The sequence below is a fragment of the Chinchilla lanigera genome, unplaced genomic scaffold (genome assembly GCF_000276665.1).
Source record: "Chinchilla lanigera isolate Chin_1 unplaced genomic scaffold, ChiLan1.0 scaffold00047, whole genome shotgun sequence".
NCBI classification, from domain to species: Eukaryota; Metazoa; Chordata; class Mammalia; order Rodentia; family Chinchillidae; genus Chinchilla; species Chinchilla lanigera.
The window spans coordinates 8,052,095-8,070,131 of record NW_004955448.1 but is presented as its reverse complement, the minus strand read 5'-3'; the positions used below and the strand labels follow the sequence as shown (position 1 = coordinate 8,070,131).

The 18,037-nt window shown below is 48.7% G+C and overlaps 1 long non-coding RNA gene across 1 annotated transcript; it reads right to left on the bottom strand.

Annotated features, from left to right (window-relative positions):
- Positions 1 to 4,957: 4,957 nt before the first annotated feature.
- On the bottom strand, positions 4,958 to 15,087 carry LOC106149511. The gene is made up of 4 exons (XR_001235755.1): positions 14,980 to 15,087; positions 12,231 to 13,469; positions 6,238 to 6,455; positions 4,958 to 5,487 (listed from the first exon to the last, which is right to left on the bottom strand). It is a non-coding gene; the product is annotated as an uncharacterized LOC106149511 (long non-coding RNA).
- Between the last annotated feature and the right edge of the window lie 2,950 nt (positions 15,088 to 18,037).

The following is an 18,037-nucleotide window of genomic DNA, read 5'->3' as shown; positions in this document are numbered from 1 at the left end:
CTCGCTTCCTGGCACGGACCCTGCCCTGGGCCGAGCAGGCTGGGAAGGGCAGGGAGGGCGGGCTGCACACGCCCTCTGCAACCGCATGCCTTTCTTTCCTTCTCTTGGTGCTTCCTCTGGGACACCTTTGAGAATTTTTTTCTCTGACTTGTTAACTCATCCCTTTGTTTACACCTCTTCCTGTTAAAGGTACGTGATGGAGCCCCTGTGGCAAGGCAGGCACGGGCTGGCTTTCAGGGTGCACAGAGAGGAGGCCAGCTTCAGATGCGGCCTTTTGAGAGCTGGATGCAGGCGGAGAACAAAGACGCAGATCTGAATGTCGCTCCCGTCCCCAAATGCTGCGTGATTACTTCTAGCCAAGAGACCTCTGAGTAATTTGTTTTCCTTTTGTTTAGCCATGTTTCTAAATTTTCCTTTAATGAGCACATATTCGCATTTACAGAACAAAAGTTACTGAAAAGGCCAGTACCTGAGGGACAGGGGCCAAGTGCACGGGGAGGCACAGACGGGACTCGGGGAGGCGGGGAGGGCGGGCGTTGTCCCCAGCCCACGCGGAGGTGGCAGGCCTTTGGAGAAGGCCACGGTTGGGTCAGGCCTGGAAGTTGGAGCGAGCCCTCGTGAAGTCGCCACGGAACTGTCAGCTCAGGGCTTCGCTCCTCTTTTCTGACAATCTCCTCTCCCCCATCCAAGTACCCTCCAGGCCCGACCTTGCGTAGCTTCTGATTCAGATTCAGAGGCTATAGCCATAGGCTGAAAGTCTCTTTTGTGTCCTACACAGGGCCGCCTGCTTTGACCTTGTCTTCACTTCTTTGTCACTGTGGTGGCTCCTGACCACGCATGGCCACGTTGACCCTTACAAAGACTGTCCTTTAACGCGCATAGCCTCGTCGCTCCTTTAACGGAGATGTTAAATTCGGGAGCAGTGTGGCTGTGCGTGTGCAGTTCACCTGCAACGTGGAGGAAACCAGCGCGACGTAAGAGAACGAGTGAGCAACGGAGGGAAGAGGAGACGAGCGGTGGAAGCAGGAGCGCCGTGGACGGGGAGCCTGACTCCCATTGCTCTGGAATCTCAGCTGCATTGGCCTTCACCCTGGCCCATAAGAGCTGTGTTCTGAACTTGCCGCCAGTGTACATACTCCCAGTGTCTTGTACACTGGGGACTAAGCCTAGGCCCCTGCCTTCATGTGCCAGGCAACAGCTTTACCACTGAGCTGCATACCATCCCCTTTATTTTATTTTATTTTATTTTATTTTATTTTTTGTCTTTTTGAGACAAGGTCTCGCTATGCAGTTCAGGCTCTGACCTTGAGCTCACTTTGTAGCCCAGGCTGGCCTCGAATTCGCAATGATCCTCCTGCCTCAGCCTCCTGAGTGCTGGGATTGCAAGCATGCACCACCATGCCTGGCTAATCCCTTTTATTTTTAAAATTTATTTTCAGACAGAGACTTGCTAAGTTGCCCAGCCTGACCTTGAACTTGTAGCCTCAATCTCCTGTGTAGCTGGGATTGCAGGCATGGACCTCTGTTTCCAGCCAGTGTGCCCTCCTGAATACCGCTGTAGCAAAGTAAAGAACGACAGGGAGAAAAGCAAAGGCCATAAGCAAAGGCCACATGCAGAGAGCAGCTGGGTGTAGCTTTGGGCAGAGGGAGCTGTGAAATGAGTGCTGGGTGAGTGCAAGTGGTCAGCTGGAGAGGGAGCAGGCTTCTGTTTGGCCATCAGTAAGAAATTTCTTTCTTTTTTTTTTTTCAGTACTGGGAATCGAACTCACAACCTCGAGCTTGCCAGGCAGGCATTGTGCCGCTGAGCTATATCCCCGGCCCAGAAATTTACTTTTTTTTTTTTGTCTTTTTTGAGACAGGGTCTCCTTATGCAGTTCAGGCTAGGCTTCAGCTCACTTTGTAGCCCAGGGTGGTCTTGAACTTGCAACAATCCTCTTGCCTCAGTCTCCTGAGTGCTGGGATTACAGGTTAAAAGCCACCACACCTGGCAAATTTACTTCTTTTTAAAAATCCAAGTGCTGGCATGTCTAGAAAAAGTTACCAGGTTTATTTATAATGCTGTAAAGCGGCACTGTTGAAACTTGTTCACTACCACGTTTTCACTTGAATTAATGCTTCACATCCTGTTTGTATTAAAAATTCACACACAGATGAAAATGGAAAAACTGCCAATACTTGATTGCTGCTAGACAATCATCTACTTAGGTACATTTTGACTCCATGGAGAGAAAAATTTTGACATTCAGAACTGCCAATACTAGGAAGAAGAGCAAAAACATTTTTTTAGAATAAAATGTTTCTCATTGTACTGGTTTTATTTTATTTTCTGATTCAGGCTCTCACTTTGTAGTTCAATCTGGTCTTAAACTCACTATGTACCCCAGCTAGCCTCCAACTCATGGTGATCTTCCTGCCTCAGCTTCCTGAGTGCTGGGATTACAGGTGTGTGCCCCAAGTCCATCTTATCATAGTGGATTCTTTTGCCAAGCAGTTCAGGCTGGCCTTGAACTCATGGCGATCCTCTTGCCTCAGCCTCCCAAGTGCTGGGATTAAAGTCGTGTGCAATCACACCAGGATGTCATACTGGATTCTTAAGCATGCTCTCCGTGTATGTGCCATACTAGTTGGATATCTTTTTGGCATAATTGTTATGTGTTTGGTATGAATAGCACACAGGTTTTATCTTCAAAACGTGCAACCAAATAGGCTTCACTTGTTATTCACAAAGCACCAGGAGCTACACTCTGGAAGCACAAATCTGTTTGAACTTTTGAGCAATTTCTTGCACCACACACTGAAAAGGGAGGTGGGGACTCGGAGGTTCAGTGGACTCCCAATAGGGTCAATTTCCTGAGTGCCAACGTACCAGGCCTCCAGTGATGGGGTGTTCCCACCCTGCCAGGAGAGGCTGCACCCTTGTGAATGCCTTTTGGACCAGTTGTTTCCTGCGGGCTTTTTCTGGTTGATTTGCCAGCAGTCCACTGTGGAAAGCCGTGGTGTAAAGGCCTCCTTCCTCTCTTTCTCTTCTGGCGGGAACTCAGTGGGCAGGAGACAAGATTCAGACTTTGAAGTCTGGGTCTTGATCCCCCTTCACTAGCTCAGGCGTCTCCCAGACCCTGTGGGGCCAAAGCCATCTGAGCAGCTCCCAGAACCCATCTACTTCCTCCAACCCACACTCCAAAGAAAATAAGACCCAAAGTCAGAGTCCCTGAGTGAAATCCAGCCTTAGATATGGATGTGCTCGCTTACAGGGGCCGCTGGAGGGCAGGAGTGCAGGAAAAAGTTATCAGGTTTATTTATGATGCTGTAAAGCGGCACAGTTGAAAGCGGCACTGTTTTTCACCCCTCTCCCCTCCTTTCTGCAGCTTACACTGGATTCAGCTGTTCCCCACGATCTGGTCCTCCTCTGTCAGATACCCACATTGGTTCACTAAATGCGCCCTCGTGCGCTTAACATCCCTTAGCAGATCCACCAGCGCTAGTCCTGACAGAGAGCAGAGGGTGCATTCAGGGACTCTGGCTTTGGGTCTTATTTTCTTTGGGGTGTGGGTTGGAGGAAGTAGATGGGTTCTGGGAGCTGGTCAGAGAGCTTTGGCTCCGCAGGGTCTGGGAGAAGCCTGAGCTAGTGAAGGGGGATCAAGACTCAGACCTCAAAGTCTAAATCCTGCCTCCGGCCCACCAAGTTACTGCCGAAAAAGAAAGAGGGTAGGGAGGCCTTTACACCGCGGCTTTGCGGAGCTATTTTGAATAGCTCCATGTGGTTGATTTTCTCCTGCCCCTGGGATGATGCGCTCATTAGCCAGCAAATCCCAGGAGCAAGAGAAAATCAACCACATGGAATTAAACAGCTCCTTGAAAAGGGTCCTTTTCTGAAAGCTTGGGAGGGAGTGGCTATCTCAGGAGAAAGCAGGGAAGTCAGAGCCACAGAACTCAGAGCTGAGTTCATGCCTGCAGCCCTTTTGTTTTACAGATGTTCCAAGCAAACCGAGGCCATACAGCTAGCGTCTGGGCAGTGGGTGAATTCAGCCAGGCCACATCCTGACAGCTGGCACTGAGTAGTCATTTCGATCCCTCAGCATCTGCCCCGGTTTCAACTTCTCATCCAGAAACATGCCCCGGGGAGAGTGCTTGGAGAGCACGGGCTGCCGCGCAGGTCAGGCATCTCTCCTCAGGCCCGCACACATGCTCGGCCCGGATCAATAAGCCCGACTGCATCTCTCTGCCTGAGACAGGAAACTGTGCGGACATACAAGTGAAACAGCAGGACCCCAGGGCTGCTTCTGTTTTCTCATCACTGGTTACCTTAGCAACAGCATCTGCACCAGGATCCACAGGGAAGCAAAGCACCACCTACCACCCCCTCTGGGGAGAGGGGACAGGCCTGGAGGAAGGTCGGGCCTGGACTCAGGAGGCCTGGGCTACCGCTTGCATTCCACTGGCCTCTGGCTGCTGCCCCTAATGTCATCTCGCCCTCTTCACCTGTTCTGGGGCTGAGGACTCCGTAGCTGCTCAAGGATGCTGTAGAGCACAGTCGTGTTTCTAGTCTGGATGACCGAGGCACAGAAACTCCATGAGGAAGCAGCTCTTCTGCAGCCAGGCTTCTGTGCCTTCGCTTTTTACTTGGCACCTGTGATGTAGAATATGTTTGCTGACCAAGCAGATGATGGAGGTCCAAAGAGACAAGTACTTGGCACGTGTGGCCTCTCCAGGAAGGATATTTCTGCAGCAGGGATAGGAGGTAAACTCGGCTTTGGTTCTTTTTTTTTTGAGACAGGGTCTCACTATGCAGCTCAGGCCGGCCTTGAGCTCACTTTGTAGCCCAGGCTGGTCTCGAACTCACAATGATCCTCCTGCCTCAGCCTCCCGAGTGCTGGGATTACAGGCGTGCACCACCACGCCTGGCTAGGTTTTGGTTCTTGAAGAAAAAAGATTAACGTAGTAAAAAATAATTATGAGCAGCTCAGCTCTACAATTGTCTGTAGTATTAATAACAATAATAGCACAGTGCTTGCCTGGCAAGCACAAGGTCCTGAGTTCGATTCCTGGTACTAAAAAAAAAATCAATAATAAAAGTAATACCTTCAGTGTGGTCTTTGAAACTTTTAGGGAACTTTCATATTTATTCTTTTGTCACTTTTAAATGTTTTGTAGTGCAGGGGTTGAACTCAGGGCCACTTGTATAGCTAGGGCAGTGTCCTCCCACTGAGTGACACCTCAGTGTTTCTCTCGTCATGTTCTCAGGCCCATCCAGGAAGGCAGGCAGAGCAGACACTACTACCTGCAGGGAGGACACAGAGCCATGGAGAGGTTGCAGACTCTGGGCTTTTGGGTGATCGTCAAGCAAATCCGGGACTTTGTATCTTCTGCCTCCTGATGTAGGACGTTTTTGTTGGACATGACCCATGACAGCGGTTAGGAAGCAGAACCATCTTCAAACCTTGCCTGGTCATGATGCTTGGACTTAATACTTACCAGAAGAGTACTTCTCTGTAGAAAAAGAAAAGTAAAGTTCCTTCATTTAAGAAGTAATTTTATTGAGCATCTATTCTGTGCCAGGTTTGGAGCTAAGCACAGAGAACTCAAAAAGGAACAAGATATTGTCTCTACTCCCAAGCGCCTCAATCTATTAGACATTTTGTCTACTTTAATTAAATCTCCCATGCTGGCAAGGAATAGAAGCATCAACATGAGATCCTCAAAACTGATACCCACCTCACTTCAACCATTTTTGTATCCCAACAGAACTCTATGGACCACATAGGAGAAGACATGCTTCTTCAGCCACTGGGGTGGGATAACCAGGAAGAGGGAGCAGAGATGAAAACGCTTTAAGCGAATGCTGACTGTGAGACAGGCCTGGGCTGCGCGGAGCTGTGAAGGGCCCCGTGGGGTAGTGCAGAAATGCTTCCCGGAAAGGCGCTGGGAGAAAGGCTGCGAGTGGCCAGGGAGCTGGGGAGGGGACTCGAGAACACACTGTGTGGCCAGGCCCAAGCCAGCGCCGGAGGGAAGCCCAAGGGCCACCCTCTGAACACATGCAGCCATTCAAGTCCCGATGCCACAGATGGGGAGTTGGGGCTGTACCCCCCAGAGAGTTATTTTCTGAACTGATATGGTCGCATTTTAAGAGAAGAAGAGGCTTAAAGCTCCAAACCAGCTTGACGAGTGGGATTCCTGTCACTACAGCCTGAGAAAACCTTTTTGCGTTTAACCTCTTTCCTGGAAAGAGCCCAATCCTACCTGGCTCTTCAGACAGAAAAGTATTCCATGGCGTTTTGGACTTTCTTAAAGCAGCTTTTACCACTCAGGAAGGGGTCATACTTCTACATGAAGAGCCTAAACTTCCCAGGTCACAGCGACACACTTGGAACTCACAGAAAACCACCTCCTTCTCAGGTTTCTCCTTCCTCTGCAATGTTTGTAGCCCTAACTTATGCTGCGGGTTTAACGCCAGCATCCTGCGGACACAAGCAGAAGAGATTCAGAAAAGCCCTGCACCCAGTGAATTCACAGTATGAGCAGGGGCACTGGGTGACAAGTTAAGACCCACACAGTTTAGTTTTAATGTACAAGGCTATGAGCCCCAGCACAGGGAAAGAAGCTGTTTTGCTTTTTAATATTGCCTTTACAAAAAAAAATTACCTTTCCACTTACCCATCCATAACACAGCAACAAAGAATGCAGTAAGAGTCAGACCATTGGTACAGGTGGAGTTGAATTATCCTTATGCTAAAAATGTAGAAAATAACACCTCCAACTTGGAAGAGGCTTAGTGATAATCTGATTCATTGACTTTATTCTTCATTGAAGAATCATTCTTCAGTGAGCGGCTGGGGATGCAACTCAGTGGTAGAGCACTTGCCTAGCATGCACAAGACCCTGGGTCTGATCCTCAGCATCACAAAGGAAACAAATAAATAAAAATATACAGACATACAAATTTAAAACTCGGGGCCTCAGTCATAATGAGTATGATTAGTTACCTTTTACTGATCTTGCACTGAGAATACAAGGCTGGGTAAGGATCTTGAATTAGTTTGGAGAGTTGTAACAAAGTTCCACATACCGCATGGCTTGGATAACAGAACTTTATTGTCCCACAGTCCTGGAGGCTGAAAGACCATGATCGATGGGTTGGTAGGGTCACCTCCTTTTGAAGACTCCGAGGGAAGGGTCTGCCCCCTGCCCCTCTCCCCGAGCTTCCAGGGCTAGTTAGTAACGTTTGGCTTTCCTTAGTTGTAAAAGCATCAGTCTCTGCCTTCTCCCCGTGGGCGGGATGTGTGTGAATCTCTCCCTGTTATAAGGACTCCAGCTGTTTTGGATCACGGTCAACTCTAACGACTTTGTCTTTGCTATTTATATCTTCAGTGGTGTTATTTCAGAAGAAGGTTTTTATTTTGAAATGCTGAGGTTAGGAGCTTCAACATATGAATTTTGGAGGACACGATTCAAACCATAAGAGAAGTCAACCTTCAGCGGATCTGATCCACACAGCAGGGCATGACCTGCCTTCTACTGACAGGTCAGGCTCAGCAAGGAGGCATCCCAGAGGTGCCCAGCCAGGTGGGCACGAGCAACATGAACTCTAGGGCCGCGTGACCTGGGTAGGGAGCCCGCCCCACCTCTGGTGAGTTCTCAGATGTGACAGTTGGTTTACACTCTCTGGGCCTCTGCTTGTTCATCTCTAAGATGGAGATAATTCGGGGTCCACAGTTTCAAAATCTTAAAAGCTCTGAATTCCAAAAATTGAATTTATAACTCATCCAACAGCAAAACCTGGCCTGAAATAAGAATAAGCACAAATGACCCACAATCCTGTCTTTGGCCCTTGGCCCCCGCCCTCCCTCCCGCACTGGGGATTGAACCAAGGGGCTTGCCCATGTTAGGCAAACACTCTACCACTGAGCTGCTGCAGTCCCAGCCCTCTTTAGTTTTTATTTTGAAATAGTCTTGCTAAATTGCCCAGGTTGGCCTTGGACTTTTGAGCCTCCCGACTTAGCCTCCTGAGTAGCTGGAATTACAGGCATGTATCACTGTGCGTGGCAAAATTCTTAACAGCAGGCTACCCGCAGTCTTTATGCAGTATATACACTTTCAGACACAGTAGCATGTTTGATTACAGGGTACTGTTGCAGACGCCACAGCATGCATTGTATGACATTCTGATCTGCCAAACAGTGCGGACCCAAGGGTTTAAATATGGGATTATGAACCTTCAGCACATGTGTTACGGGGCAGTAGTGAGGATTAAATGAGTTAACGTGTATAAGCCTAGAATAGTACTTCGCACGTCATAAACATTAGATCCATGTTAAATAAAATAATACCTCCTGTCTGAAATCAGGGGAGAAGACCGGTCTTTGAGCACAGGGACATCTGACATCAGATGCCTTCTGACACTTTCTGTGTAGATCATGTTACCCCTGCGACTCTGGGTCCAGGGCTCTCATCCACTGCTCTGTACACCAGCCTTGATGTACACTGTATTGAGGGAATCCCTACCTTCTGAGATGATTATGGAGTGAGACCAGGCTCTGAATTTGTATTGGTCTGCTCTGGCTGCCATAATAAACATGACAGCCTGCATGAGTGAACAACAGAAATTAACTTTCTTGAGGTTCTGGAGGCTCGAAGTCTAAGGTCAAGTGTTAACAGGGTTGGTTTCTTTTGACGCCTCTTCTCCTTGGCTTGCAGAGGGTCATCCTCTCCCTCTGTTTTTCTTCCTGTTGGAGTTTTAGGATAACAGCCCCATCTCCCGGAGTCCCCACAGACCAGACTCAGCTGCCGCCTGTCTCCTGTAATGCCCATCAAGGAGATGAGAATGGAGCAGGAGCTTTAATCAGCGTGCCACGCTGGGATGCACAGAGAGATTCAAGATCTGTCTTTGAAAGTGGGGCTGATAGAAATTTGGGGATTATGGAAAAGGGGAACAAAAGCAAGGGCTGGGGATGTGCATAGCACAGATAATGCTAGTCAAGTCCCGGCCTGGTGGGTCTGTGTCTCAGAACCGGTTCTTCAAGGTTCTAGGGAGCCATCATGGCTTGAGGGGGCAATTCTGCTCCCATCGTGAGATGAGGGCTCCTGCTTTGGGGGTACTGTAGTCTCAGTTCGTGTCATGGGGAACTGCTCCCACTTGGGGGATGATGACATCATGGACTTGTCTTCAGGGTTCTGCTCTTCCTGAAATCCGAGGTGGTCGCAGGTTTAGGGCAATGACTTAAGACTTCTAGACATTCCCTCCAGGGTAGGTCTGGGACTGGATATTCTATCTGGTAATTAGATGTCCCTGCAAATCCTGAAAATCACTCTGATTCCTTTTATCTTGGTATCTTCAACCATGAGGGGGATGAGAGAAGTTAGGCAAATTTAGGGATAATAAACTGTGAAACACAGGCACTCTCTTAGTGATTAACAGGTCTATGTGCGGAACTAATCAGGGACCTGTTCCAAAGTTTTAAGGTAACAGGGAAGACATGTATCAGATGAAGGCAGAAATACCAAGCTTTGTCCTACTTTTAGCAACCCACTGGGTATGTGCAGGCCTGGTTTCTAGGTCCCTGTTACATGCCCGTTACGTGTGTCTGTGTTGTATTCAGTTTGTTTTTTTTTGAGACAGGGTTTCACTATGCAGTTCAGGCTGGCCTTGATTTCACTATGCAGTTCAGGCTGGCCTCAAACTCACAGCGACCCTCCTGACTCAGCCTCTTGAGTGCTGGGATTACAGGCATGCAGCACTATGCCTGGCTTCAACTCTTCTTTTTTTTTTTTTTTTTGGTACTGGGAATCGAATTCAGGACCTTGTGCTTGCCAGGCAGGGGCTTATGCCGCTGAGCTATATCCCTGGCCCTCAACTCTTCTTTTAATGACACCAGTGATATCGCATTACGGCCAACCGTAATGGCCTCACTTTAGCTTAATTGCACCTTTGAAGCTCTGATCTCCTAATACAGTCACATACCTAGGAACTAGAAGTTAGGGCTTCAATATGCGAATGTGGTGGAGGCACAACTGAGCTCATAGCACTATTTTTAGAAACTGGGTGAATTACCACCGCTATCAGATGTCTCCCACACACCCGCCAACTTGTCTCGGCACTGAAGTTTTTCAAAGTTGGTCCAGGACCACCTGCAATCAAATCACCTGGGCCCTTAATAAAAATAAGCCTGCGCCAAACCTGAGCCAGAATTTGGGGGGAGGGAAGCATGAGGTCCTGCTAAGGAGTTTGCTGGCTTTTTAGGTTCATATGAAAGTTTAGTTTAAGGGGATTCAGGAAAAGCCAGGAAGCAAGGCAGCCCCCCCCCCCCCCCCACCGACACTGTGGTCTCCAGGTAAGGGCAGAGGAGGGAGGAAGGGAGTCAGGAAGCCAGCCCCATGTGAGGTCTGCGTGGGGCCTCCAGCACCGTCACCCATGTGCTTTTGTTCAGAACCACCTTCCTTCCCGGAGGATGCCCGCCCCCGCCCCTTCAGTCAGATACAAGGAACTTTGCAGTGTTAATGCCTGGAAAGCCTGGGGTGGTGTCAGGTGGGGCGGGGGGTGGGGTGGGGTGGGGGGAGAATCATCTTCCTAGCAAGAGCAGGCTGTGGAATGCACCTGCCCCAGCATGAGGTGATAGGTGAGCTCCAGCCATCTGCCTTTCCCAACACCTCACACCCAGGGCCTGGCTGACCGCGCCCCTCAGGATGGTGTAAGACCTGACCCTTCAACTAATATTTAAGAAATAGGCAATGGGAACATTTTCCAGAGCCACATGCGGGACGAGGGAGCAGAGACTGAGGTGGGTTCCTGCAGTTCAGGCTCTGCTACAAAGCTTCCGGTGATGTCCCATGGTACGTGTAACCAGCAGGGTCACTCCGGCTGTTTTCAAGCTGATCTGGGGGAACAGAGCCGTCATCCGCATGAGCACAGTGTTTCAACTATGTCAGGCAACCAGTGTGAGCCCCATGGAGTGGGTGTCTGCTGCAGGTCTACGCGAGTGTACACCATGTCCCACGCCTGTGTTAGGGTGGCCACCAGCCTCTCACGCAAAGATTCCAGCAAAACAGCTGCTGAGTGGGACTCAAATGGAGGTGATTTTCCTAGCACCATGACAACAAGACACCCTGGAAGCTAATGGCAATACTCCATCCCCCGTCTTTCTCTACGGGTTCTGGCTTTGACTCCTCGTTTCTTAAAATACTTGCCTGGCTGGCGGTGAGGTGACTCACCTGCACAGGCACGTGCAGAACAGGTGGGAGGCGCTTTCTCGTGAACCGTCAGGAGCCCGTGCAGCCCCTGAAGTCTTTCACTTCACACCCTGTTCCTGTCAGAGGGAGATGTTCTTGCTCTCTTGTCAAAGCTGGAGTTGCCAAAGAAAGAAGCGCAGTTAGGACGCGTCAGATTGTGGCACTTGCGTTAGACAGAGCTGGAGGAGCCAGGCGGGTTGACTGCAGCCCTCTTCCTTGTCCTCAGTCCAGTGTAAATTAGGAAACGGTTTTTTTTTTTTTTTTTTTTTTTTTGGTTTTTCTCCGGTACCGGGAACCGAACTCATGACCTTGCGCTTGCCAGGCAGGCGCTTTGCCGTTGAGCTAAATCCCCAGCCCCAGGAAACGGTTTTGACTGAATCGCGGAAGCCAACATTTAGAGTCACTCGGGGGCACCTTTGTCCTCTGGTGGCATCTCCCTTGGAGTCAGGTTCTGATTGTTGGGATCCATAAGCCCAGAGTGCTTTGATGTAAGGACTCCCCTGAGGCTGGCTATTTGGAGATCACAATGTCTGTAGACTTGAATTAATGAAAAAGTAGGGTCAGGAATTTTACTCTCAAACTGCAGTTACTGATCTCCTACTTCCACTTGAACTCTGCAGGCCGTATGTTGTGGGATACTAGAAAATATCCTAAAGTCAGACCGAGATTTAATCCCAGCTTTGCTGCTTATGACCTTAGCCAAGTTACTTTGCTGGCTCTCTCAAAGTCCATTTCCGTAACTGTCAAGAGGGAGTGACGTCATGCTCCAAGTTACAGGGCTGAACCCAGAGACAATTGAGCGCGACTCCTGGGCCATCCCCCCAATTGTGAAATCAGCATAACTTCTGGCTAACTAGTATCCTAGTACATAGCTTTACGTACTTTAGAACATTACAAATGTTACAAGTATTTCGTAAACTGTGGAGTGCTGAGGAAGACCGAGATAATTCCAGTCCCTTCTTGCAGGTTTATTTCACTGGCACATTGTAAATGCTCAAAGATGTGCTTACCTGAAGATGTTTGCCATGAAATGCTGATGGATCCCCTCAGAACACTGCCCGCTGTTTTGAGCATACTTCAAAGGGTAGCATGGGTTCCCTGAGTGGTTTCTGAGGGAATCTGACACGTACAGTGCATTTGTCACGTCCAGGTTCAGGCTTGGGTGGATCTTGCTGGATCCCATGCAGTGGGTATGAACCAAGTTTCCCTGACCAAGAGGAATAGTTAGTTTTATGCATCAACTGGACAGGGTTAAGAGACACCCAGGTAGCTGGTAGAATATTAGTTCTGGGTGTGTCTGTGAGGGTCTTTCTGGAGGAGATTAGCATTTAAATCATAGACCACGTAAGAAGAATCTGCTCTCACTCAGTGTGGGTGAACGTGAGGGCTCACCCAGAGAGAACAAAATTGCAGAAGTAGGGTGAATTCTCTCTTCTTGAGATGGGACGTCCATCTTCTCCTGCTCTTGGGCATCAGAGCAGTTCCTGGTTCTCTGGCCTTCAGCCTTTGGACACAGACTAAGGTACCACCTCGGCTTCCCTGGCTGGCCGGCTTGCAGACGGCGTGCCAATGGGACTTGCCTCCCCCCCACAGACGTGTCAGCCAGTTCTCACCACAGCTCTCCTCTTGTGTATCTGTGTAGCTCCCATTGTTCTGTTTCTCTGGAGAACCCTGATTGTATACCAGATGTGGACTAAACAAAGCCACTCTAATAATCTAAATTGTAGTTTGTTACCATCGTTTCACACAGAATCGAGCTCCCAGGAAAGCGCCTTCCGTCCTGTACTTTTGGGGAGTCCCAGGGTACAGCATCACCAGCAAATCCATGTTTGGGTGCCAGGCACTGTTCCTTTTTCTGCTTTGCTACCTTGTTGGGGGCAAAGTCTCCCTGTGGAATGACCAGAGGAGAAGACAGATTTCTCTCCTGTCACACACCACAGTGACGCTGCAGCCCCGTGTCTTGCGGAGTGCTAGCATACAACCCTTCTAGGCTTTAGTGACATCTCTGGCCAGAAAGCAGGTATGGGTCTGGTATGGGGTAAAATGGATTCCAACCACTGTCCTCAGAGTGTCCTCAAAGCTATCCTTCCTCCGTCACACACGCTTTGTCACCTATTGAGCACACCGTGCTTGGCTTCTTGCAGCTCCTCAGAAGAGGGAGGTTCCCCAGGGCCCACAGAGTTTCCTCACCAGCTCGGCAGATGTGACTGAACCCTGGTGCAGGCTCTGGACTGTACCACTTCTCTATGCTGAGGAAACAAAGGCGCAAAGGCTCAGTAATGTACTCAGAGTCACGCAGCCCACAGACGGCAGAGCCAAAAGCCAAACTCAGAGCAAAGTCCGCATCCCACGTTCTTTCTGATCCAACGTGACACGTTGTCCTGCCCCTGCTGTTCATGCAGCAAGGCGTGCAGTGCTGGTCACTGTGTGCTGTACACACTTTTCCCCTGCCCACGGCCTTATTAAGTATCTTTCTGCTTGGGAATTATATTTTGGGCATGAAAAATGGGATTCCTTGCTATTTCGCCTTCTTTTCCACTCCCAGCTGCCCTGCCAGTGGACCTGTAATTTGTTTTAGTGTTACTTGACTCGTGGTTAAAACAACAAAACAAAACATGGTCGTTATACGAATAGCAGAACAGGCACATCTGGAACACAACTGAAAAACATTCATTCCTTGACTGGGTCTTCAAATCTCCTACATCCCCCTACACCAACCGTCTGCTCCAGCCTAAAGGTCTACCCCTGACCTTGAGTTCTCTTTACTCACTCCCCAGTGGTAGCCTGGTGCTCACTGGGGGTGGTGCCTCTGCTTCCATGCGCCCAGCCCTCCCAGCCCATTCCAGTGACCTAGCCTCTGTCCTCCTCCTTCCTACTCAGCACTCTCTCTCTCTCTTTCTTTTTTTTTTTTTTTGAAGCAGGATCTTGCTATGTAGTGCAGGCTGGCCTTGAACTTGCTTATGTAGCCCAGGCTGGTCTCAAACTCATGGTGATCCTCCTGACTCAGCCTCCTGAGTGCTGGGATTATAGGCGTTGCAGCACGATCTCTTGAGTGTCTCAGACTGGCTGTACCAGAGCCACTCACCAGATATGAAAACTCTTTGAGGACAGAGGAGGACACACATTACCCTGTTTGGGCCTGAGCTGGCCATTTCCCAGTGACTCTGGGGTCAGACCACTGTCCATTTTCTTTATAGGTCTTCCAATGCACCACTCGACACAGTTCTGATTCTCAGGTACTTGGGGGACCTGGACCTTCACTGTGGATTTTGTAAGTACCTTTTCATGTCACACGACCCCTCCCCCCATTCCCTGTCCTCCCATTCTTCGCTTGCTTTTTCTCCATAGCACTGACCACCCTGTGGATATACTATCCATCCCCCTCCCCATCTCCAGAAGTAAGTGCTTGTTTTGCCTGAGCAGTGTTTGGCCCGTGGCTGGTACACAAGTATCTGTTGAATGGATGAGTGCAATGCCTGCAGCCATATTAGTCAGCGCCAGAGCACACATACTGAGGCGCTGAGAACACCAGGAATTCCGGTTTTTTGGCTGTCATAGTGCCCGTCTGCCTCAGGGCTGCTGGAGGATTTCCAAACGTCCTCTGCCTTAGCCACAACAATGAACCATCTACAAGTGCGCTCCCAGCACTGCACTGGGCAATGTGGGAAACGGAAGCCTCTAGGCAGCTTGCTCTCCTGGCTGGCCTCCGAGCCTGCGGAAAACCTGACTTCCACCTGCGGGCACTCAGCGCGTCCTTACCGTGGAGCCGCAGGCCGGCCGTCCCCTCCTTCCCAGAAGTGAGTCTGTGTTCTGCATCTGCACATCCGCGGCCTGGCACACGGATGGAGAAGCTATCAAGGGCGTGACACAAATTGGATGAATAAATGAATACCTGGGATTCCACATGTGGAGGAAGCCAGCCCCTTCTGAATTAATTTAGTGACTCAGATGCCATGGCCTAATGAGTTAGTTTATTTCCTCTTCTTGTGACTAATGACTTTTCCCCCCCAGAGTCGTGCGTGCTGAGATTTAAGTTTTATGTATTGTAAACTTCAAAATATTCCATAGGTAACAATACTCTTTCCAAAAGACGCAGCATCAGTTTTAGAATAAAACTGATTATTTTTCCCCCGGATCATGAATATCTCCTTTTACTCAAGGCTACTTCAAAATATGGAAATGTTTTAGGATATTGAAAATAAAATCTGAAGAAAAGATGGTGCTTGTTTACTATCTCTGTGTGCTCAGAATAATTAAACTTTCTATTCATTACAAAGCCTTTTCTTTTTAAAGCCTTCTCTTTTAAGGAAATAACTACCAGCTCCCTTTGAATGTGGCAGAGGGTGATTTTTTAAAAGGGAAATAATACACAGAGAAAAAGTAAACAGTTGTCTTTGCTTCCACAGGGGAGAAACTGAACATTTTCTCAGTAGAAGTATTTATGGATTGGACTAAACTTTAAGTCATACTAGGTATTTAGCTGATTGTGGTTCCCAATTATTAAAATTAATTTAATCAACATGGTTATAAAGTTTAAGGGAGGAAAATTTCTGTACAGGGTTTTCAAAATTAGCTGTCTACACTGCTCAATGTACAGAAAAGTATTTCTGTGCCAATTCATATCAGTCACGGAGGTAGAGCTGGCTCTGAATGTGAAGGCCCTGTACTCACATATTTCATCAGTCACCTATTGAAAATACTTTTAAAAATTTCATTTGTACTGAAATGAACCAGTACAGATGTTTTTCCTGTCATTCCCTAAACAATATAGTATAACAAGTCTTTGTTGTTGGTGGTGGTGTTGTTTTGAACTGCCCTTGAACCTGTCCTTGGATGTGGCTGCCCTGCGTTCTGATCTCAGGGTGATGTCCAGGTTTGGCCTGTCCGAGACACACAGCCAGTCTCTGATGTGAAAGTCTGACTCACGCAGTTCTCCCGGAGACGCTCCCCAGCTGGCTTAGCCGCCTCTCTGTCCTTCTGGGTCTGCAGATGCCCTGTTTCTGCTTCTGATTCCTACTGCAGTAGGAGGCCAGGGCATGGTAACGCGCTGCGGCGGTTGGGCACGACCCACCAGCTGAGGAGACTTATTTACCATGGGCGCAGAGCGCAGCACCAGAGCCTAACATGCGACCGAGCCAAGCCCTGCACTCAGCACCAATCTTCTGATACGAGAACATGCCGAACCTGGTGCACGATATAAATCTTCTAGCATGAGATCAAGTGCAACCACCCAGATCAGCTATCAAAGAAGGCAAAAAGTATGGCAGCCAGGGACTCTGTCGCCACTGCCCTCTTATTCTTGCAGCGGTCTCTTCTGCTTGCAGGACCCACCTTCTCTTTTTCCTTCTAAGCACCCTTTCCTCCCTGAGCACTTCTTCTGTGCTTCTCCTTTTGCATATTTTTCCCTAAAATAAATAGTACTCTGTCACATCCACCAGCTGTCCTGACCAATTCGCTAACTGACACAAATAAGAACCTGGAAAACTCTGTGGATCGCTGCCTCATTTGCTAGCACTACCAGCCCAGTCCCGGGGTCTACTCAGAAGTCCACACCACTGCCACCTCCTAGCAGTAATCACCTCTGGCTACATGGCCACAGACTTGATGCACGTCTGGGTAGAGTCTAGGCTACTTGGGGGAATAGCATAGCAAGGCCACGGAAGTCCACAGCAGGACCTCAAACTACCTGGCCAAACTTAGACTCTTCCTCTTGGCTGGGAAGGGAATAAGGTTCTCCTCGGCCTTAGTGGTTAAGGGTTACTTCTCCAACACAGTTTCTCCTCACAGTCCTTTTCCATTCCACTGCTTCCGGTCTCCCATAATCCCTCCGTCTTCTCTCTAGACCTTCCACACATAAAACCAAGCTCAGTCCCTGACCTACAAAGACAAAGACAATGAACACAGGGCATTTTCTCAAGACAGCAGCTTGAACTACACGGCTGTTTCTCTGCTACGAAATTATAGTTTTGAATGTCAGAAGCTAAGTGTTATTTTGGTTTCTCTTTGCCTACCTTTTGGAAGTATCTCCCTCTCTTCCCAGACATGCCTTGAGTAGACTAATTCCCTATGCTCTAAAAGGCAAAAGAGAAAAGCAGATCGATAATTTCAAATTATTATTATTATACCTGATATCTTTTTAAGCACCTGAAATTTAACCAGGCCTAAAGCCAGTTTCCCTAGTTTAGCAAACCAGTGCTTCTTACTGTTGGTTTATCTGGTTTGGTCACTTGCTACTCATGGTCCTGACTGACATGGTAGTAATAGCACCAATTTTCATATTATTTGTATAGCATTGTTTACCACTCTGTACGCAAACAGGACTAGTTAATGCATTTTATGATAAGATTGTTGCCATGCTTAGATCATGACACAGATAAAGGTTGTCTTAAAGAGTTCTCCAAGTGCATTCCTACACCTTCCAAATGCATTTCTTCCTTATACATGGTAGAAGAAAAAGAATCGAAGAACAGGAATGTTCCTTTGGATTATCTAGGGCTGAAATTCCTCTCATTGACCCTGTGGTGGCGCTAGGGACTGTACTGAGACAAAACGACCCGTCCCCGCTGACCTCTTTGGCTTCTCCTTCTCTATAAGCACGTTCTGGTTTCCCAGTGTAAAGAAAACAATGGCCGGGGCTGGGGATTTAGCTCAGCGGGAAAGCACCTGCCTGGCAAGCGCAAGGTGGTGAGTTCGATTCCTGGTACAGGAAGAAAAACAAACAAACAAAAAGAAAACAATGGCCAAAACCCATCCATCCTTCTCTTCCAGGTATACCTTTCCCTCCCCTGACCCTCCAGCTCCCCCGAAGCAGTGATTC